Source organism: Cryptomeria japonica, unplaced genomic scaffold (genome assembly GCF_030272615.1).
Source record: "Cryptomeria japonica unplaced genomic scaffold, Sugi_1.0 HiC_scaffold_69, whole genome shotgun sequence".
Classification (NCBI taxonomy): Eukaryota; Viridiplantae; Streptophyta; class Pinopsida; order Cupressales; family Cupressaceae; genus Cryptomeria; species Cryptomeria japonica.
The window spans coordinates 302,501-325,000 of record NW_026728891.1 but is presented as its reverse complement, the minus strand read 5'-3'; the positions used below and the strand labels follow the sequence as shown (position 1 = coordinate 325,000).

Here is a 22,500-nt window from a genome sequence, read left to right as displayed (position 1 = left end):
AGCATGACGATGCAGAGTCTCGGTTCACAGGAGCCTGGGAAGAACATCCCGTACGGAACCCTTTACCCGAAAACATCCGAACCGCACATGCTCGCGACAGTCCTGCCGTTAGAGAATGCACCGTGCACGCGACCGAGTAAGGCCACTCAGAGACATCCATTTCCCAGGTATATGCCCCCTACGCACTTTTGGTGGCGCAACTCGCACGAACAGTCCCACCTCGACCCCGTAAACAAGCTTTTTTGCCTCGAAGAGTTCGTCGGAGACGAAGAAGCAACCTTCAGTGCAAACGTAGCACTCTTTTGTGCAACCGCCCAAACAACGCCCCCTCTACCCTCTGTCGAAACACTCGGCATTGCTGCTCCCTAAGGTGAGCTTCTCCTCATAGGCAATTCCGCTCTTATCCGGTCACGTTTGTGTGCCCGAATTTCGCAAGGCAACCTCCATGGGACATGGAAAAGACTCGAGAAGAGAGCTCGCTCACGGGAGAGAGAAGCCAAGGAGACCACGAGAGTGCTGAGAGTGGGACAGCGCTGAATAGGCGGGAGAAGCCTGCGCGTATAAACGGAGATATATATCCAATTGCAACGAAGGAACGTGCCAAAGATCGAGAACAATGGCAGAAATGCTAGTAACGTGCACTTCGGGACCAACGCATCACCGGAAGACAACCGCCAAACATCGAAAGAGTCGCGATGCTCCGCAACCTACGTGCAAAGCGGTCGCACACCGGGTAAGGGAGTGAGAGCCCCAAACATAGCTGGGCGAGGCGCTCACTCCGCTCTTTAATATCTCGTTAATACCGCCAAGGAAATGGCACAAGCACACACACACAAGCATCCTCGGAAGAGGACAGTTCGAGTGACAGGTCAAATCCAAGAGTTCCGAAGACTACCTCCAGGAACAATCGGGAACAAGACCGATTACAAGTCGTCGAGTCTGTTACTGGGCGAACACGAGATGCGCACAGGAAATCGATCAGCCCTCACAATGGCCCAAGGCCAGAGATCGGACTGCTACGATTTACCCCAACAATCATCGTGCCACTCTTCGCAGAGAGGTGATAGACGCCAACGAGCCCGCGCATAGCAATCGAGGTGTAAAAAGGGCGTTGAAGGCAGGAAGCCTGGACGAAAGAGGCTACGAGGTCACCTCGAAGCGGTCTAAGAATCGGGCGCACTTGGGGCGACTACCAGTGCCAACCCCTTATCCCGCGGTGCGTCCGACACACAGAAATTTCCAAGGCGGCCAAGGAGCCTCCCCGCATAGCAATCGGGGTGTGAGGTTACGGATGCAGCATTGATAGCAATCGAGGTGTGAGGCGAAGGATGCAGAAGTGAGAGCCGAGGGATGTAGCAGAGATAGCAATCGGGGTGTGTGATGCAGAAGAGATAGCAATCGAGGTGTGCGGTGGGAAGGGCCCAGCAGCCAGAATGCATGAAGCGACGGATGAAGCAGTGATGACAACCGGGCTGTGAGGAGAGGAGGGATGCAGCCAAGAAAGCAATCAGGGCTCGAGGCAAGGGATGCATCAAGGATAGCAATCATGTTGTGAGGCGAGATTCCAAAGGCTAAACGTGAGAGGCTGCAGGGTCGACTCAGAGAGGTCTATGCATGTGAGAGGCTGAAAGCAAGGTCGACTCGGAGCGGTCTATGCATCGGGCGCGCTTGGGGCGACTACCAGTGCCAACCCCTTATCCCGCGACGCGTCCGACAAAGAGAACGTTCCAAGGCGGCAGAGGAGGTTACCAGCCGAAGGATGCAGTAGCAATAACAGGTATAGTTCCGCGGCGGCCGAGAAGACTCACCGCATAGGAATCGGGATGCGAGGCGAGGGATGCGGCGGGAAGGCCCCGACGGCTAAACGGAAGAGGCTGCAGGGCCGCCTCGGAATGGTCCAAGCATCGGATGCGATTGGGACGACTACCAGTGCCAACCCCTTATCCCGCGATGCGTCCGATACACAGATAGTTCCAAGGCGGCCGAGGAGCCTCACCGCATATCAATCAGGGTGCGAGGCGAGGGATGGGGCGGGAAGGCCCCAACGGCTAGACGGAAGAGGCTTCAGGGCCACCTCGGAATGGTCCAAGCATCGGACGCGCTTGGGGCGACTGCCAGTGCCAACCCCTTATCCCGCGATGCGTCCGATACACAGATGGTTCCAAGGCGGCCGAGGAGCCTCACCGCATAGCAATCGGGGGTGCGAGGCGAGGGATGGGGCGGGAAGGCCCCAACGGCTAGACGGAAGAGGCTTCAGGGCCGCCTAGGAATGGTCCAAGCATCGGACACGCTTGGGGCGACTACCAGTGACAGCCCCCTATCCCGCGATGCGTCCGATACGAAGATGGTTCCAAGGCGGCCGAGGAGCCTCACCGCATAGCAATCGGGGTGCGAGGTGGGGGATGCGGCGAGATGGCCCCAACGGCTAGACGGAAGAGGCCACAGGGCCGCGTCGGAATAGTCCAAGCATCGGACGCGCTTGGGGCGACTACCAGTGACAACCCCTTATCCCGCGATGCGTCCGATACGAAGATAGTTCCAAGGCGGCCGAGGAGCCTCACCGCATAGCAATCGGGGTGCGAGGTGGGGGATGCGGCGAGATGGCCCCAACGGCTAGACGGAAGAGGCTGCAGGGCCGCCTCGGAATAGTCCAAGCATCGGACGCGCTTGGGGCCACTACCAGTGACAACCCCTTATCCCGCGATGCGTCCGATACGAAGATAGTTCCAAGGCGGCCGAAGAGCCTCACCGCATAGCAATCGGGGTGCGAGGTGGGGGATGCGGCGAGATGGCCCCAACGGCTAGACGGAAGAGGCCACAGGGCCGCCTCGGAATAGTCCAAGCATCGGACGCGCTTGGGGCGACTACCAGTGACAACCCCTTATCCCGCGATGCGTCCGATACGAAGATAGTTCCCAGGCGGCCGAGGAGCCTCACCGCATAGCAATCGGGGTGCGAGGCGAGGGATGCGGCGAGATGGCCCCAAAGGCTAGACGGAAGAGGCTGCAGGGCTGCCTCGGAATAGTCCAAGCATCGGACGCGCTTGGGGCGACTACCACTGCCAACCCCTTATCCCGCGATGCGTCCGATACACAGATAGTTCCGAGGCGGCCGAGGAGGTGGGGGATGCAGCGAGATGGCCCCAACGGCTAGACGGAAGAGGCTGCAGGGCCGCCTCGGAATAGTCCAAGCATCGGACGCGCTTGGGGCGACTACCAGTGACAACCCCTTATCCCGCGATGCGTCCGATACACAGATAGTTCCGAGGCGGCCAAGGAGCCTCACCGCATAGCAATCGTGGTGCGAGGTGGGGGATGCGGCGAGATGGCCCCAACGGCTAGACGGAAGAGGCTGCAGGGCCGCCTCGGAATGGTCCAAGCATCGGATGCGCTTGGGGCGACTACCACTGCCAACCCCTTATCCCGCGATGCGTCCGATACACAGATAGTTCCAAGGCGGCCGAGGAGCCTCACCGCATAGCAATCAGGGTGCGAGGCGAGGGATGCGGCGAGAAAGCCCCAACGGCTAGAGGGAAGAGGCTTCAGGTCCGCCTCGGAATGGTCCAAGCATCGGACGCGCTTGGGGCGACTACCAGTGACAACCCCTTATCCCGCGACGCGTCCGATACACAGATAGTTCCAAGGCGGCCGAGGAGCCTCACCGCATAGCAATCGGGGTGCGAGGCGAGGGATGCGGCGAGAAGGACCCAACGGCTACACGGAAGAGGCTTCGGGGCCGCCTCGGAATGGTCCAAGCATCGGACGCGCTTGGGGCGACTACCAGTGACAACCCCTTATCCCACGACGCGTCCGATACACAGATAGTTCCAAGGCGGCCGAGGAGCCTCACCGCATAGCAATCGGGGTGCGAGGCGAGGGATGCGGCGAGAACGACCCAACGGCTACACGGAAGAGGCTTCGGGGCCGCCTCGGAATGGTCCAAGCATCGGACGCGCTTGGGGCGACTACCAGTGACAACCCCTTATCCCGCGACGCGTCCGATACACAGATAGTTCCAAGGCGGCCGAGGAGCCTCACCGCATAGCAATCGGGGTGCGAGGCGAGGGATGCGGCGAGAAGGACCCAACGGCTAGACGGAAGAGGCTTCGGGTCCGCCTCGGAATGGTCCAAGCATCGGACGCGCTTGGGGCGACTACCAGTGACAACCCCTTATCCCGCGACGCGTCCGATACACAGATAGTTCCAAGGCGGCCGAGGAGCCTCACCGCATAGCAATCGGGGTGCGAGGCGAGGGATGCGGCGAGAAGGACCCAACGGCTAGACGGAAGAGGCTTCGGGTCCGCCTCGGAATGGTCCAAGCATCGGACGCGCTTGGGGCGACTACCAGTGACAACCCCTTATCCCGCGACGCGTCCGATACACAGATAGTTCCAAGGCGGCCGAGGAGCCTCACCGCATAGCAATCGGGGTGCGAGGCGAGGGATGCGGCGAGAAGGACCCAACGGCTAGACGGAAGAGGCTTCGGGTCCGCCTCGGAATGGTCCAAGCATCGGACGCGCTTGGGGCGACTACCAGTGACAACCCCTTATCCCGCGACGCGTCCGATACACAGATAGTTCCGAGGCGGCCGAGGAGCCTCACCGCATAGCAATCGGGGTGCGAGGCGAAGGATGCGGCGAGAAGGACCCAACGGCTAGACGGAAGAGGCTTCGGGTCCGCCTCGGAATGGTCCAAGCATCGGACGCGCTTGGGGCGACTACCAGTGACAACCCCTTATCCCGCGACGCGTCCGATACACAGATAGTTCCAAGGCGGCCGAGGAGCCTCACCGCATAGCAATCGGGGTGCGAGGCGAGGGATGCGGCGAGAAGGACCCAACGGCTAGACGGAAGAGGCTTCAGGGCCGCCTCGGAATGGTCCAAGCATCGAACGCGCTTGGGGCGACTACCAGTGACAACCCCTTATCCCGCGACGCGTCCGATACACAGATAGTTCCGAGGCGGCCGAGGAGCCTCACCGCATAGCAATCGGGGTGCGAGGCGAGGGATGCGGCGAGAAGGACCCAACGGCTAGACGGAAGAGGCTTCAGGGCCGCCTCGGAATGGTCCAAGCATCGGACGCGCTTGGGGCGACTACCAGTGACAACCCCTTATCCCGCGACGCGTCCGATACACAGATAGTTCCGAGGCGGCCGAGGAGCCTCACCGCATAGCAATCGGGGTGCGAGGCGAGGGATGCGGCGAGAAGGACCCAACGGCTAGACGGAAGAGGCTTCAGGGCCGCCTCGGAATGGTCCAAGCATCGGACGCGCTTGGGGCGACTACCAATGACAACCCCTTATCCCGCGACGCGTCCGATACACAGATAGTTCCGAGGCGGCCGAGGAGCCTCACCGCATAGCAATCGGGGTGCGAGGCGAGGGATGCGGCGAGAAGGACCCAACGGCTAGACGGAAGAGGCTTCAGGGCCGCCTCGGAATGGTCCAAGCATCGGACGCGCTTGGGGCGACTACCAGTGACAACCCCTTATCCCGCGACGCGTCCGATACACAGATAGTTCCGAGGCGGCCGAGGAGCCTCACCGCATAGCAATCGGGGTGCGAGGCGAGGGATGCGGCGAGAAGGACCCAACGGCTAGACGGAAGAGGCTTCAGGGCCGCCTCGGAATGGTCCAAGCATCGGACGCGCTTGGGGCGACTACCGTTGCCAACCCCTTATCCCGCGATGCGTCTGATACACAGATAGTTCCGAGGCGGCCGAGGAGCCTCACCGCATAGCAATCGGGTTGCGAGGCAGATTATTGGGAAGGGAACCCCCTGGGATGCGGCTCAAGCAGTGCCCAAAGGGACTGGAATGCGGAATCACATCGAGAGACCCAAATGCTATACGAGGGCTCAAATCGAATTATCGATTTGGCCACGACATGGACGCATCGGAACGACTACCTTTGCCGAACCACTCGCAATTGCATCCATACCGAAACCAATAGACATTTCCGTTAGAGCCCTCGCATAGCATTCGGGAATCTCGCATGCCCCTCTAAATCGACCAATGCTGGCGCTCAATGAAAATCCGAGCGCTACCACCGTTCGAGCGCCAGCATTGGTCGAGTTAGAGGGGCACGGGGGAGAATGCTCCAGTCAACACCTCCCCTATATAAGTTATTTGTCCGATTCTCGCACAACCGTAGTCTGCCTCGTCGAATCAAACAACGGTCCCAGATTCCGACTTCCGTTCCGTAGAGACCCAAAAGCTAGATGGAGGCTCGCAAGAAAGAGAGTCGGCGCATAGCAATCGGGTTTCTCGAACGTTTAGGGACCGAGCTCACTTGCGGATAGGGCAAAATCCGCCAAGCAACCCAAAAGCTAGACGGGGGCTCGAATCGAATCGCCTAGGCGGCCACAACAACGACGTGTTGGATCGACTACCAGTGCCAAACCATTCAGCAAGACTAGTCTGTGTCGAGGCCGGATAGAGATTCTCAGAGAGCGCCCGCATAGCATTTAGGAGACCTGCCGCGTCCCTCACACTCGACAAATGGTGGTGCACGTTTATAAATCCGAGCGATCCCAACCCTTTCAAGCACCAACATCGGTCGAGATAGAGGGGCACGGAGGGGGCTGCGTGAGACAACACAGTCCCTGTAACGGGTCTGCATTGGGCAGAATACTTGCACAGTTTTTGGATCGGGTCCAGCCTTAGTGGGGTTCCATTTTGCATCGGAACTCTTTCTTTTGCATAGCCGACATGGAGTTGGTGTTTCACACAGCCGACTTAATTCATTTCATCGGCGGGGCCGATATGTTTTCCTTGGCGGGGGCCGACATGGGACTTGGCCGATGTTCTTCTTAGCGCGGACTTAACTCATATGAGTCCGGACCTATATGGGCGCTAATTTTCCATTGGCGGGACTCCTTTTGGGCCGGCCCTATCCGCCCAACGGCTCTTTTATTTGGGTCCGACCCTCCAGTATATAAGATGAGCGGGATGCTCATTCTTGGCAAGAAGCGGAGGCAGATTCAGAATCAGGATCATCAGCGATCAAGCATTCGGCAGCGAGCAGACGAGCAGACAGATGCGAGTCTTCGGCGTCGCAAGTCTGAGTGCGAGTATTGCAGCGAGGGACTTTATTGCTCAGGCGAGCATTGGGGTCTTGTGACTTGGCGATCTGGCACCTCGAGGAGCTAACTGGTTCTCCTCTCGAGCGAGCCGATCCCAGTCTGAGTCGAAGGGACTCTTTGTAACTTGTCCGAGTCAGATTGGCTGGCTGGGCAATCCATTTGGGGGCGACCGGTATTTCTCAATACCGAGTTCTATCCAGCATTGTAATCTTTGAGGATAATAATAAAGGATATGGGCACCTCGCCCCACCTTTGAATGTTGTGTTGTCTATTTTATTCCGCATTGCATCGTATCCTTTTATGCATTCTGGGAGCAAGTCGATCTGCATTTTCATTGTGCATTCCGCTTTAGCGCAATATTGGAAGGGACGAGGCGTAGGCCGAAGGTCTCTGACCTTGAACGGATCCGAGTCGGGTCGGGACTTGTCGGTGCCGCACAGGCTTAACTCCCAAAGCCCGTGACAGTTGGTATCAGAGCTTCGGATCAGATCCGGGGCTGTGCAGATCGAGAGATGGCAGATACAGATAGTCAGCATGAAGTGGAGGTCGTGCAACCTGAGAGTAAGGCTGCGAAGGTGTCTTCGAAGGGGAAAGATCCGAAGCACCGCGATTGGCTCCAAGACCATGAAAATCGACTCAAGGACCTGGAACAGTCCGACCTCGAGGAGCGCATGACGGCAGAGTGGTCGAAGCTGGCGGAACAGATAGAGTCTTTGAGGGAAGAGATCCGCTTCCTCAAAGAGGGGCAACAGATCTTCCATTCGTTGTTGCAGGGAGGAACGCATGGTTCTAAGGCAACTCGAGTTGGAACTTATGACGGTGAGCGCGATGACAAGGCACTTGATAATTTCTTCTGGGATGTTGAGGAGTACCTGTCGTGTGCACCGAAGACGTCTGATGAGGCACAGGTCAAGGATATTGCAACATACCTTACCGGCAGTGCGAAGCTGTGGTGGCGAACGCATCAGGCAGATGAACGCGCTGGGAAGACGGTGAAACCGATCAAGTCCTGGGCTGACTTGAAGGCAGCGCTTCATGATCAATTCCGACCTGGGAATTCGGATTGGATCATCCGATCCAGGTTCGATGAACTCAAGCATACTGGCACTATTCGAGAGTATGTCAAGGCATTTCAGGTGTTGGATTTGGAATGCACCAAGTTGAGCGACTTCGAGAAGTTATTCCTCTTCACTAAGGGTCTGCAACCCTGGGCGAAGGATGAGCTGAGGAGACAGAAAGTTCAGACTTTGGCCGAGGCGATCACAGTTGCGGATGGGCTGCTCGATTATAAGGGCGATGCAGCTAGGGGCTTTGGTGGAGCTCGAACAGACTACAAGAAGAACTTCCGCCGGAAAGAGAAGAAGGGAGGCGGACCTCCTTCTGATCCTAACGGCGAGCCCAGGAAGAAGAAACCGAAGAAGTCGAATGGAGAAGGCAACCCGAAGAAGAAAGATCACACACAGACTGAGAAGAAGAAGGATCGTGATCCAGGGTGTTTCATCTGTGGCAAAGATGATCACTGGGCACGGAGCTGTCCAGATCGGAGTAGGATCAACGCGCTGTTGTTCGAGGAGAAGAAGTTGCCCGCAATGAGCACCTTGCAACTCCTGAATGCAGTGCAACATTCTACCGAAGTGGCCGATAAGCACGAGTTGTGTTTTGTGGAGACTTTCTTTGGCAACAAGAAGGTGCTAGCTATGGTGGATTCAGGTGCCACCCACAACTACATCTCCGCATGCCGAGCGAAGAAGCTTGGACTCAAGATCGAGCCCACTACAAATCAGTTCAAGGCGGTGACCGCACCCGCGCAGCAGGTGAGCGGTGAGATCCATAAGGAAGTCATCCGAGTTGGGTCGTGGCAGGGTGTGCTTGATTTGATCGCCATTGGAATGAATGAGTTCGATCTCATACTCGGGCAGGAGTTCTTGAGGTCGGCATCAGCAGCTGTGGTGCCACACTTGAGCTGTTTGCTGATATTGGATCCGAGCAGACCAAGTATGGTTCCGATGATGAAGAGCGTGGAACAGGATCTCCTGTTGAATGCGCTCAGTGCTAAGCAGGTTGGCAAGGGAAGGCGGGAGGAGTTGTTTTTGGCCGCACTGATTGGAGATTGGGATGAAGGAGAGTCGTCAGGACCCTCTAACACCTCGGCGATCCAGGATGTGTTGTCCGAGTTTGCGGATGTTATGCCAGACCAGCTCCCAGCTGTGTTACCACCGAGGAGGCACGTTGATCACAGGATCGAACTGGAGTCAGGGGCAAGACCACCAGCGAAGGCTCCTTATCGACTCTCCGCACCAGAGATGGAAGAGTTGAGGAAGCAGTTGGCAGAGCTCGCTGAGGCAGGATACTTGCGTCCCTCCAGATCACCTTATGCTGCTCCAGTATTGTTCCAGCGCAAGAAGGATGGAAGCCTTCGGATGTGTGTGGACTATCGAGCTTTGAACAAGCTCACCATCAAGAACAAGTATCCGTTACCTCTCATAGCGGATAGCTTTGATCGACTGGTCGATGCAAGAGTGTTCACCAAGTTGGACCTGAGGCAGGGTTACTATCAGATCAGGATCGCGCCAGGTGATGAGGAGAAGACCGCGATCACGACGAGGTATGGTAGCTATGAATTCTTGGTTATGCCTTTTGGTCTCACTAACGCTCCTGCAACCTTCAGCACCTTGATGAACGATGTGTTTCGCTCATTATTGGACAAGTGCGTTGTTGTGTATCTGGATGACATTTTGGTATACAGTCGAGACATGGAGGAACACAAGCGGCACCTTCAGGAGGTGTTTGCTTTGTTGAGAGAACATCAGCTGTTCGCAAAGAAGGAAAAGTGTGCTTTTGCGCAGGAGGAAGTGCCGTTTCTGGGCCATATTCTTGGTCATGGCCAGATCCGACCAGACCCGGAGAAGCTTCAGGCAATCCGAGACTGGGAGCCGCTTCGCAATGTGCATGAGGTGAGACAGTTCCTTGGTTTAGCTAACTACTATCGCAAGTTTGTAGCGGGCTATTCCCGGATTGCGAGCCCCTTGACGGATCTGTTGAAGAAGGACCACGGATGGAAATGGGGCGATAAGCAGCAGACAACATTTGAGTTGCTGAAAAGAGTTTTGATAGAGAGATCAGCTCTTACTGTACCGAACCGGGGCGAGACGACATCGAAGGATGTCTTGCTTGGCCTGTATGAGTTCGAAAGGATTAGGCGGGACAAAACAAAGCAGCCAAAGGAACCGTTGGGGAACGACTTCCTTACCAACACTCGAACCACCAGTCTTTTGTTCCGACGACTGAGAGGAGGCTCAGCCCGACTTTATGTGGATTTCGAGATCTTGACAGGGTCCGCCGAGTTGCCAGACATCTACTCGGAGGTAGACATCTTGGATAGATGGGAGAACAGCGGAGTCATCTCCTTGAGAGATTTGCTAGTTCTCGGTTCTGGAGGAGAATTTCGATCGGAAGACTACCCCCGTGCATCCGAGCTCGTGGCAAGTTGTTCGGAAGCTTTGCAACGTTGGGTCTGGATGGAACAGCCAGAAGCCAAGGCAGATCCTTTCAGCGCCAAACTGGATCAGTTGGCGGAATTGTTGGCACACAAGTTTGTTTGCAAGCCGGTAGGAGCAGAGCCGCAGGGGTTGGCCTGCTTGGACGATGTTAAGATCGTCGCAGCTAGGGAAGTCATGAATCAAGACATTCCCGAGGTGAGCACCAAGATGAGATTGGGCACCTTACGTTTGATAAACCAGCATGCGAATGATGAAGAAGAATCCCGACCTACCCGGGATGTCATGGCTAGAGGAGGTGGATCGCAGGGCGATGTCACTTCTCCTGAACAGGCACAGGCAGGAAGTTTCACTTCAGCATCCCTCACTTTCAGGAGACAAGAAGGGGGACCTGTTCAGTTACACATTGATACCTTTCCAGACTTCATCGGGTTCAATGAGGCTCTTTGTGAAGATGATATCTTCACCACTTGGGATCGACAGGGAATAATCCGTTATGGCGACTTGATGTCGATCGGAGGTAGCACCAATCTATCCGACGAAGAGAGTACTCGGAAATCCTTGGAAATCATGGCGAGTTGTTCTGAGGCCGTGGATCACTGGACCTGGGAGGAACATGAGACAAGGCCGTATGAACCACTTTGGGACAGATTGCTTCGTCTACCCGGCGAAGTCTTTGGTCCAGATGACGAAGATCTGATAAGAAATATTCCGAACAGAGGCCCGGCGAATGTGTTGGACAATCCGGACCGCAGAGTCAGCCAGGTCCTTGCAATGCGAACACGAGGAGGAGGCAAGAACGGCATCCGTGAGTTCTTGGTGATGTTCGAAGGACAGGGACGCGACTCCGCTTCCTGGGAACGCAGTGAGTCGTTATGGCGAGACGAGGAGATAATCATGGAGTTCCTCTCCAGGAGGAACCCGCCCAGACAGGAGTAGATTTCTGGGTCAATGCCTCCCAGTGCTTTGTGCAGGGGTGCTGGCGTCGAGGGCGCCGCCACTAGTTTAGTGGGGGAGGATGTAACGGGTCTGCATTGGGCAGAATACTTGCACAGTTTTTGGATCGGGTCCAGCCTTAGTGGGGTTCCATTTTGCATCGGAACTCTTTCTTTTGCATAGCCGACATGGAGTTGGTGTTTCACACAGCCGACTTAATTCATTTCATCGGCGGGGCCGATATGTTTTCCTTGGCGGGGGCCGACATGGGACTTGGCCGATGTTCTTCTTAGCGCGGACTTAACTCATATGAGTCCGGACCTATATGGGCGCTAATTTTCCATTGGCGGGACTCCTTTTGGGCCGGCCCTATCCGCCCAACGGCTCTTTTATTTGGGTCCGACCCTCCAGTATATAAGATGAGCGGGATGCTCATTCTTGGCAAGAAGCGGAGGCAGATTCAGAATCAGGATCATCAGCGATCAAGCATTCGGCAGCGAGCAGACGAGCAGACAGATGCGAGTCTTCGGCGTCGCAAGTCTGAGTGCGAGTATTGCAGCGAGGGACTTTATTGCTCAGGCGAGCATTGGGGTCTTGTGACTTGGCGATCTGGCACCTCGAGGAGCTAACTGGTTCTCCTCTCGAGCGAGCCGATCCCAGTCTGAGTCGAAGGGACTCTTTGTAACTTGTCCGAGTCAGATTGGCTGGCTGGGCAATCCATTTGGGGGCGACCGGTATTTCTCAATACCGAGTTCTATCCAGCATTGTAATCTTTGAGGATAATAATAAAGGATATGGGCACCTCGCCCCACCTTTGAATGTTGTGTTGTCTATTTTATTCCGCATTGCATCGTATCCTTTTATGCATTCTGGGAGCAAGTCGATCTGCATTTTCATTGTGCATTCCGCTTTAGCGCAATATTGGAAGGGACGAGGCGTAGGCCGAAGGTCTCTGACCTTGAACGGATCCGAGTCGGGTCGGGACTTGTCGGTGCCGCACAGGCTTAACTCCCAAAGCCCGTGACAGTCCCCTATATAAGTTATTTGTCCGATTCTCACACATCCGAAGAATGGTCATCAAATCGGACAACAGCCCAAACTTCCGACTTCCGTCCCAGAAAGCCCAAGAGCTATCTAAAACGTTCATGGCCGGAACTCGATCGCGGCTATACCAGTCCGCCAAGCAACCCAAAAGCTAGACTGGAGCTCTAGTCGAATCACCTCTGTGGCCATTGCAAGGACGTGTTGGAGCGACTACCATTGCCGAACCATTCCGCAGGTCGAGTCCATACCAAGGCCGCATAGAGATTCACGATGAGCTCCTGCATAGCAATCAGGAGACTTGCCGTGTCCATCACAATCGATAAATCCTGGTGCAAGATTTTTGCATCCGAGCGCTCCAACCAGTCGAGCACCAGCATCAATCGACATAAACGGGCACGGGGGGAGGATGCTCGAGAACACTACCTCCCCTATATAAGTTATTTGTCCGATTCTCAAGCAGCCGAAGTCTGGTCATCGAATCGGGTCAAAGACCACAACTTCCGACTTTACCCACAATGCAAGTCATCGAATCGAACATCGGCCCCCGAGTCGGACTCCATGCGTATGTCAGGTCATCGGACCCAAATTCCGCCTTCCTGCGCATGGCGGGCCATCAATATCAACTCGGTCATCGGACCCAAACTCCGCCTTTTTGCGTATGGCACGCCTTCAAATCGGTCATCGGACCCAAATTCCGCCTTCCTGTGCATGGCGGGCCATCAACATCAACTCGGTCATCGGACCCAAATTCCGCCTTTCTGCGCATGGCACGCCATCAACTCGGTCATCGGACCCAAATTCCGCCTTCCTGCGCATGGCAGGTCATCGGACACAAATTCAGACCTCGCCAATATGCCTACGTATCGAATCGGTCATCGGACCCAACTTCCGACTTCATCCATACTGTAGGGTCTTTGAGGTTGGCGCGGTGCGCTCAACCCAGGGAGTCGACCCATCGAAGCATACACCTCCCCTATATAAGCTATTTGTCCGATTCCCACACCTGTGTAGTTTGCACCTCTGACCAGGACATCGACCCCAACTTCCGAACTCGACTGCAACGACGGCACCAGCGCCTTGGTGCGCACCTTGCGACGCACAGTCCCAACATTCGCCTTCCTGCACATGGCAGGTCATCGGACCCAAATTCCGACCTCGCGAGTATGCCTACATATCGAATCGGTCATCGGACCCAACTTCCGACTTCATCCATACCGTAGGGTCTTTGAGGTTGGCGCGGTGCGCTCAACCCGGGGAGTCGACCCAACGAAGCATACACCTCCCCTATATAAGCTATTTGTCCGATTCCCACACCTGTGTAGTTTGCACCTCCGATCAAGACATCGACCCCAACTTCCGAACTCGCCTCCAACGACCGAACCAGCGCCTTGGTGCGCACCTTGCAACGCACAGTGCCAACATTCGCCTTCCTGCACGTGGCAGGTCATCGGACCCAAATTCCGACCTCGCGAGTATGCCTACATATCGAATCGGTCATCGGACCCAACTTCCGACTTCATCCATACCGTAGGGTCTTTGAGGTTGGCGCGGTGCGCTCAACCCGGGGAGTCGACCCAACGAAGCATACACCTCCCCTATATAAGCTATTTGTCCGATTCCCACACCTGTGTAGCTTGCACCTCCGATCAGGACATCGACCCCAACTTCCGAACTCGACTAAAAAGACCGCACCAGCGCCTTGGTGTGCACCTTGCAACGCACAGTGTCAACATTCGCCTTCCTGCACATGGCAGGTCATCGGACCCAAATTCCGACCTCATGAGCATACCTACTAATCGAATCGGTCATCGGACCCAACTTCCGACTTCATCCATACCGTAGGGTCTTTGAGGTTGGCGCGGTGCGCTCAACCTGGGGAGTCGACCCATCGAAGCATACACCTCCCCTATATAAGCTATTTGTCCGATTCCGACACCTGTGTAGTTTGCACCTCCGCTCAGGACATCGACCCCAACTTCCGAACTCGCCTGCAACGACCGAACCAGCGCCTTGGTGCGCACCAAAAGTGCGCACTTTTGGAGGGCACTTTTGTGCGCTCCAAAGGTGCGCACTTTTGGAGGGCACTTTTCTGCGCTCCAAAGGTGCGCACTTTTGGAGGGCACTTTTTGGAGGGCACTTTTCTGCGCTCCAAAGGTGCGCACTTTTGGAGGGCACTTTTTGGAGGGCACTTTTCTGCGCTCCAAAGGTGCGCACTTTTGGAGGGCACTTTTTGGAGGGCACTTTTCTGCGCTCCAAAGGTGCGCACTTTTGGAGGGCACTTTTTGGAGGGCACTTTTCTGCGCTCCAAAGGTGCGCACTTTTGGAGGGCACTTTTTGGAGGGCACTTTTCTGCGCTCCAAAGGTGCGCACTTTTGGAGGGCACTTTTTGGAGGGCACTTTTCTGCGCTCCAAAGGTGCGCACTTTTGGAGGGCACTTTTTGGAGGGCACTTTTCTGCGCTCCAAAGGTGCGCACTTTTGGAGGGCACTTTTTGGAGGGCACTTTTCTGCGCTCCAAAGGTGCGCACTTTTGGAGGGCACTTTTTGGAGGGCACTTTTCTGCGCTCCAAAGGTGCGCACTTTTGGAGGGCACTTTTTGGAGGGCACTTTTCTGCGCTCCAAAGGTGCGCACTTTTGGAGGGCACTTTTTGGAGGGCACTTTTCTGCGCTCCAAAGGTGCGCACTTTTGGAGGGCACTTTTGTGCACTCCAAAGGTGCGCACTTTTGGAGGGCACTTTTCCTGTGCTCCAAAGGTGCACACCTAGGTGAGCACCTTCGACCACACCTTGTAGCACACCAAACTCTGACTTTCGACTTCATCCGCAATGCAGGGTCTTTGAGGTTGGCGCAATGCGCACAACCAGGGGAGTCGACCCATCAAACCCAACACCTCCCCTATATAAGCTATTTGTCTGATTCTCATACATGCGTAGCCTGCAGGAGCAATTAGGACATCGACCCCAACTTTCGGCTTCTAAACGAAAACAAGGTCTTTGAGGTTGGTGTAATGCGAACAACTAGGGGAGTCAACCCATCAAACCCAACACCTCCCCTATATAAGCTATTTGTCTGATTCTCATACATGTGTAGTCTACAGGAGCAATTAGGACATCGACCCCAACTTTTGACTTCTTAACGAAAACAAGGTCTTTGAGGTTGACGTAATGCGCACAACCAGGGGAGTCGACCCATCAAACCCAACACCTCCCCTATATAAGCTATTTGTCCGATTCTCATACATGTGTAGCCTGCAGGAGCCATTAGGACATTGACCCCAACTTTTGACTTCTTAACGAAAACAAGGTCTTTGAGGTTGGCGTAATGCGCACAACCAAGGGAGTTGACCCATCAAACCCAACACCTCCCCTATATAAGCTATTTGTCTGATTCTCATACATGTGTAGCCTGCAACAACGATTAGGACATCCACCCCAACTTCTGAATTCGTCTGCGTTGACCGCACCAAAGGTGCACGCCTTGGTGCTCACCAAAATCCGACTTCCGACTTCTTCTGCTATGCGGGGTCTTTGAGGTTGGCGCAGTGCGCACAACCAGGGGAGTCAACCCACCGAATGCAACACCTCCCCTATATAAGCTATTTGTCTGATTCTCATACATGCGTAGACTGCAGCAATGATTAGGACATCCACCCCAACTTTTGACTTCTTAAACAAGACAGGGTCTTTGAAGTTGGTGCAGTGCACACAACCAGGGGAGTCGACCCATCAAACGCAACACCTCCCCTATATAAAGCTATTTGTCCGATTCTCATACGTGTAGTCTGCAGCAGCGATTAGGACATCGACCCCAACTTCCGAATTCGTTTGCATTGACCGCACCAAAGGTGCACGCCTTGGTGTGCACCCTGGAGTGCACTTTGGTGCTCACCTCGGTGCACACTTTGGTGTGCACCTCGGTGTGCACCAAAGGTGCGCACCTTGGAGCGCACCAAAGGTGTACACTTTGGAGCGCACCACATAGGGTCTTTGAGAGGTTGGCGCAGTGCGCACACCAAGGTGGGTGTTGAGGTGCGTGCCGAGGTGGGTGGGTGCTAGGGTGCGCTCCATGGTGGGTGCCAGGGTGGGTGCGTGCTAGGGTGGATTCCAAAGAGGGTCATAGGGTGGGTGCCAAGGTGGGTTGGTGATATAGTGGGTTCAAAGGTGGGTACTAGGGTGGGTTCCAAGGTGGGTCACAAGTTGGGTGCCAGGATGCGTGGGTGTTAGGTTGGGTGCCAAGGTGGGCTCCTGCGTGGGTGGGTGCTAGGGTGGGTTTCAAGGTGGACGCGAGGGCGGGTGCCAAGGTGGGTAACAAGTTGGGTGTTAGGATGGGTGAGTGCTAGAGTGGGTGCCAAGGTGGGTGGGTGCTAAGGTGGATGCCAAGGTGGTTCACAGGGTGGGTGGGTTCTAGGGTGAGTTCCAAGGTGGGTCACAGGTTCAGTGCTAGGGTGGGTGTCAAGGCGGGTGTCGAGGTGCCTGGGTGCTAGGGTGTGGATGCCAATGTGGGTCATAGGGTGGGTACTAGGGTGGGCTGCAATGTGGGTGCCAAGGTGGGTAACATGCTCGGTGGGTTCTAAATTGGGTGCCAGGGTGGGTGTGCACCCACCTTGCCCGAGGTGGGTGCCAAGGTGCCAGTGTGGGTGGGTGCTAAGGTGGATGCCAAGGTGGGTGAGAAGGTGGGTGATAGGTTGAGTGGTAGGATGGGTGGGTGCCAAGATGGGTCACAGGGTGGGTGCAAGGGTGGGTAGGTGCTAGGGTTGGTGTCAGGGTGGGTGGGTGCTAGGTTGGGTTCCAAGGTGGGTGCGAGGGTGAGTGTCAAGGTGGGTCACAGGTTAGGTGCTAGGATGGGTGAGTGCTAGGGTGCAAAGGTGCCAGGGTGGGTGCTAGGATGGGTCGATGCTAGGGTGAGTGGCAAGGTGGGTCCACAAGTGTCAAGGTGGGTGCCGAGGTGGGTGCCAAGTCGGCGACTGCTATGGTGGATGCCAAGGTGGGTCACGGGGTGGGTGCCAAGTTGCTAGGTTGGGTTCCAAGGTGGGTGCCAACGTGGGTGCTAGGGTGCGTGGGTTAAAGGGTGTGTCACAACGTGGGTGCCAGGATGGGTGCGCACCCACACTGGCCAAGACGGGTGCGGGTGCAAGGTTGGGTTCCAAGCCCGGTCACAGGCTGGGTGCTAGGATGGGTGGGTGCCAAGGTGGGCACCAGGGTGGGTGCACCCACCCTGGCCAAGGTGGGTCACGGGGTGGGTCCTAGGGTGGGTAACGGGGTGGGTACTAAGGTGCGTGCCAAGGTGGGTCATAGGGTGGGTGCCAAGGTGGGCACCAGGGTGGGTGTGCACCAACCCTAGCCAGGGTAGGTCACGGGGTGGTTGTCGGGGTGGGCGTCAAGGAGCCAAGGTGGGTGGCAAGTAGCCAAGTTGCGTGCCAAGGTGGGTGTCGGGGTGGGTGCCAAGGATCCAAGGTGGGTGCCAAGGAACCAAGGTGGGTGTCTGGGTGGGTGCCGAGGTGGGAGCCAGGGTGGGTCCCAAGGTGAGTGCAAAGGTGGGTGCCAGGGTCAAGGTGAGTGCCAATGTGGGTTCCAAGGTGCCAGGGTCAGGGTGAGTGCCAATGTGGGTTCAAAGGTGCTAAGTTGGGTGCGAGGTTGGGTGCGAGGGTGGGTGGGTGCCAAGGTGTGCTAGGTGGAAGCCCGGGTGGGTCGGCATCCCATGGGTGTCGAGTTGGGTGCCTGATGGGTGCTTCTTGTCAAGTTTTAGTCGTCGGGACTCATTTCGAGCCTTAGAGGTCGTTTCTTGTCCGGTTGCCCTGTCTTCGACCTGGGAACCCAATTTTGGTCCTCGGGTCCCATTTTTTTTTGTCTCGCATCCCACTTTTGGCCTGTGGCCTTTTCGGGGTCGATTCTCGTTTTGGGCATCAGAGCATGTTTCTTCTCCTAAAACCCAATATTTGTTTATTAAGTCTCGGAACACATTTTTGTTCTCGTGGACCCATCATGGGTCTTGGAACGCATTTGTGGTCCTTGGGTCCCATTTTGCATCCCGAAACTTGTGTTTTGGTGCTTGATCCCTATTTTGGGTGCCCACCTTGCACCAAGTGCGCACCCGGGGCAAACCGAGCGCCTTGGTGCACCGGGGCAAGATCGAGCGTGCACCCGAGGCGCCCCGAACATGCACCAAGGTGCACTCGGCCCACATGTGAGCGCAGGTCGTTGCGCCCGAGGTGGTGTGTGGGCACCGCGTTGCAGACGGGACACTGCACGCACACGACGCCCCCTCCAGGTGCACGCACGTAGGCCGGGCCGGGTGCACACCCGACGCCCTAGCAAGGTGCGCGCACCCGGGCAGGGCTCACACTTGGCGAACGGGGCGCACTTCGCGAGGGAGGGTGTGCACCTCGACGGGGGTGGGTGGCCGGGGTGGATTCGCACGTGGGTCGCGGTTTGCTAAGTACACACTGCGACAAGCTCATAACGGGTGCGATCATACCAGCGTTAGTGCACCGGATCCCATCAGAACTCCGCAGTTAAGCGCGCTTGGGCCGGAGTAGTACTGGGATGGGTGACCTCCCGGGAAGTCCCGGTGTTGCACCCTTTTTTAGTTTTTCGCCGGGCGTCGCAATGCTATTTGAATAAACCTTTTGCCCGTTTGCGTTCTCGTCGGGGCCGGGCCGGGCCGGGGTGCGCTGCCCGCACTACCGCGCGCGCGGGGGCGACACCGAGCGCGCACCCGAGGCGCCCCGAGCACACAGGCCACGGTGCAACCCGGGCGTTGTGCGCGCACCCCGGTGCGCCCGAGGTGCTGCGCGCGCACCCAGGTGAAATCGGTGTGCACCTCGGCCAGTGCGCGCTCGGTCGAGTCGCGCACGTTGGCCAAGGTGCACGGTGATGTTTCTTACTCTAAGGTTCCGCACCAGACGCCCGGGACAGGTGAGCGAAGCTGGGCGGGGCCGGGTGCGCGGCCGGGGCAGGTGCACGCAGCTGGAGAGAGCTTTGGAGCACACTTCGGAGCGCACCAATGATGCGCTCCATTCAAAAGTTTCCTGAAAAGGCAAAAAAAGTTGAGATTATAGAATTTCCCACTTGAGAGATTGTAAAAAAAAAAAATTTAAAATGAAGGAAACGCGGGTGCCAAGGTGTGCGCAGCCCAGCCAAGGTGTGCGCACCAAGGCGCCCACCCTGGCGAAGGTGCACGCAAGGTGCGCACCCGAGGCAAACCGGACAATTAACCCAACTTTCGACTTCGCGCGCACCTTGGAGCGCACTTCGGAGCGCTCCTTGGTGCGCACCAATCTTGGGCACCTCGGAGTGCACCATGGCGCCCACCAAGGTGCGCACCCGGGGCAAACCGAGCTCCGACTTCGTGCGCACCTTGGAGCGCACGAAAGGTGCGCACCATGGCGCCCACCAAGGTGCGCAGCCCAGCCAAGGCGTGCGCATCAAGGTGCGCACCCTGGCGAAGGTGCGCACCCGGGGCAAACCGAGCTCCGACTTCGTGCGCACCTTGGAGCGCACAAAAGGTGCGCAACCCAGCCAAGGTGTGCGCACCCCGGTCAAACCGAGCTCCGAATCGTGCGCACCAGAGGTGCACGCCATCGTGCGCACCTTGGAGCACACTTCGGAGCCCTCCTTGGTGCGCGCCGATGTTGCGCACCTCGGAGCGCACCCGGGGAAAACAATGCAATTAACCCGACTTTCGACTTCGTGGGCACCTCGGAGCGCTCTCGGGTTCGCACCTCGGAGCACACCGAGGTGCGCACCTTTGATGCGCTGCCTTCACCAATTTCCAGAAAAGGCAAGAAAACATTGAGAAGGTGTGCGCACCGAGGTGCCCACCCTGGCGAAGGTGCACGCGAGGTGCGCACCCGGGGCAAACCGGGCTCCGACTTCGTGCACGCCGCACCTTGGAGCACACTTCGGAGCGCTCCTTGGTGCGCACCAGGGCGCGCAACCCAGCCGAGGTGCCCACCCCGGCGAAGGTGCACGCGAGGTGCGCACCCGGGGCAAACCGGGCTCCGACTTCGTGCACGCCATGGTGCCCACCGCGGCGAAGGTGCACGCGAGGTGCGCACCCGGGGCAAACCGGGCTCCGACTTCGTGCACGCCGCACCTTGGAGCACACTTCGGAGCGCTCCTTGGTGCGCACCATGGTGCCCACCAGGGCGCGCAACCCCGCCGAAGGTGCACGCGAGGTGCGCACCCGGGGCAAACCGGGCTCCGACTTCGTGCACGCCGCACCTTGGAGCACACTTCGGAGCGCTCCTTGGTGCGCACCATGGTGCCCACCAGGGCGCGCAACCCCGCCGAAGGTGCACGCGAGGTGCGCACCCGGGGCAAACCGGGCTCCGACTTCGTGCACGCCATGGTGCGCACCGCGGCGAAGGTGCGCACCCGGGGCAAACCGGGCTCCGACTTCGTGCACGCCGCACCTTGGAGCACACTTCGGAGCGCTCCTTGGTGCGCACCAGGGCGCGCAACCCAGCCGAGGTGCCCACCCCGGCGAAGGTGCACGCGAGGTGCGTACCCGGGGCAAACCGGGCTCCGACTTCGTGCACGCCGCACCTTGGAGCACACTTCGGAGCGCTCCTTGGTGCGCACCATGGTGCCCACCAGGCCGCGCAACCCAGCCAAGGTGTGCGCACCAAGGTGCACGCGAGGTGCGCACCCGGGGCAAACCGGGGTCCGACTTCGTGCACGCCGCACCTTGGAGCACACATCGGGGCGCTCCCGGGTTCGCACCGGCGTTGCGCACCGTGGTGGGCACCTCGGAGCACACCAAGGTGGGCAGCGAGGTGCGCACCTTTGATGCGATGCCTTCACTAATTTCCATAAAAGGCAAAAAAAAAACGAGATTTTAAAATTTCCGTTTTGAAAGATAGTGAGAAAAAGGGAATGCTGGTGCCATCTTGAGCCCGCCCTGGTGCGCAGCCCAGCCAAGGTGTGCGCACCAAGGTGCCCACCCTGGCGAAGGTGCGCGCCCGGGCAATTAACCCAACTTCCAACTTCGCGCGCGCCAGGGTGGGAGCGCACCCAACAACCGGGCCTGGGAAGAGCCAATGCGAGAAACCCCACCAAACGCTCTGACAAAAAAAGAGGGGGCGCTCCAGTAACCCCGCTTCGGAGCGCACCCTGGGCAAACCCAGCCAAGGTGCCCACCCCGGCCAAGGTGCAGGCGAGGTGCGCACCCGGGGCAAACCGGGCTCCGACAACGTGCACGCCGCACCTTGGAGCACACTTCGTAGCGCTCCCGGGTGCGCACCTCAGAGCACACCAAGGTGGGCAGCGAGGTGCGCACCTTTGATGCGCTGCCTTCACTAATTTCCAGAAAAGGCAAAAAAAAAAGGAGATTTTAAAATTTCCGTTTTGAAAGATAGTGAAAAAAACGGAACGCGCGTGCCATCTTGAGCCCGCCCTGGTGCGCAGCCCAGGTAAGGTGCCCACCCTGGCAAAGGTGCGCACCCGGGCAATTAACCCTACTTCCGACTTCGTGCGCGCCAGGGTGGCAACCGGGCCTCGGAAGAGCCAATGCGAGAAACCCCACCAAACGCTCCGACAAAAAAAGAGGCGGCGCTCCAATAACCCCGCTTCGGAGCGCAGCCGGGGCAAACCCAGCCAAGGTGCCCACCCCGACGAAGGTGCACGCGAGGTGCGCACCCGGGGCAAACCGGGCTCCGACAACGTGCACGCAGCACCTTGGAGCACACTTCGAAGCACTCCCGGGTGCCCACCGGCGTTGCGCACCGTGGTGGGCAGCGAGGTGCGCACCTTTGATGCGCTGCCTTCACTAATTTCCAGAAAAAGGCAAAAAAAAATGAGATTTTAAAATTTCCGTTTTGAAAGATAGTGAAAAAAAAGGAACGCGGGTGCCATCTTGAGCCCGCCCTGGTGCGCAGCCCAGGCAAGGCATGCGCACCAAGGTGCCCACCCGAGGTGCACACCCGGGGCAAACCGGGCTCCGACT

At 57.4% G+C, this 22,500-nt stretch overlaps 1 non-coding gene across 1 annotated transcript; it reads left to right on the top strand.

Annotated features, from left to right (window-relative positions):
- The first annotated feature begins 19,015 nt into the window (after positions 1-19,015).
- On the top strand, positions 19,016-19,134 carry LOC131863839 (5S ribosomal RNA). Its single transcript, XR_009362733.1, has one exon. It is a non-coding gene; the product is annotated as a 5S ribosomal RNA (ribosomal RNA).
- The last annotated feature ends 3,366 nt before the right edge of the window (positions 19,135-22,500 follow it).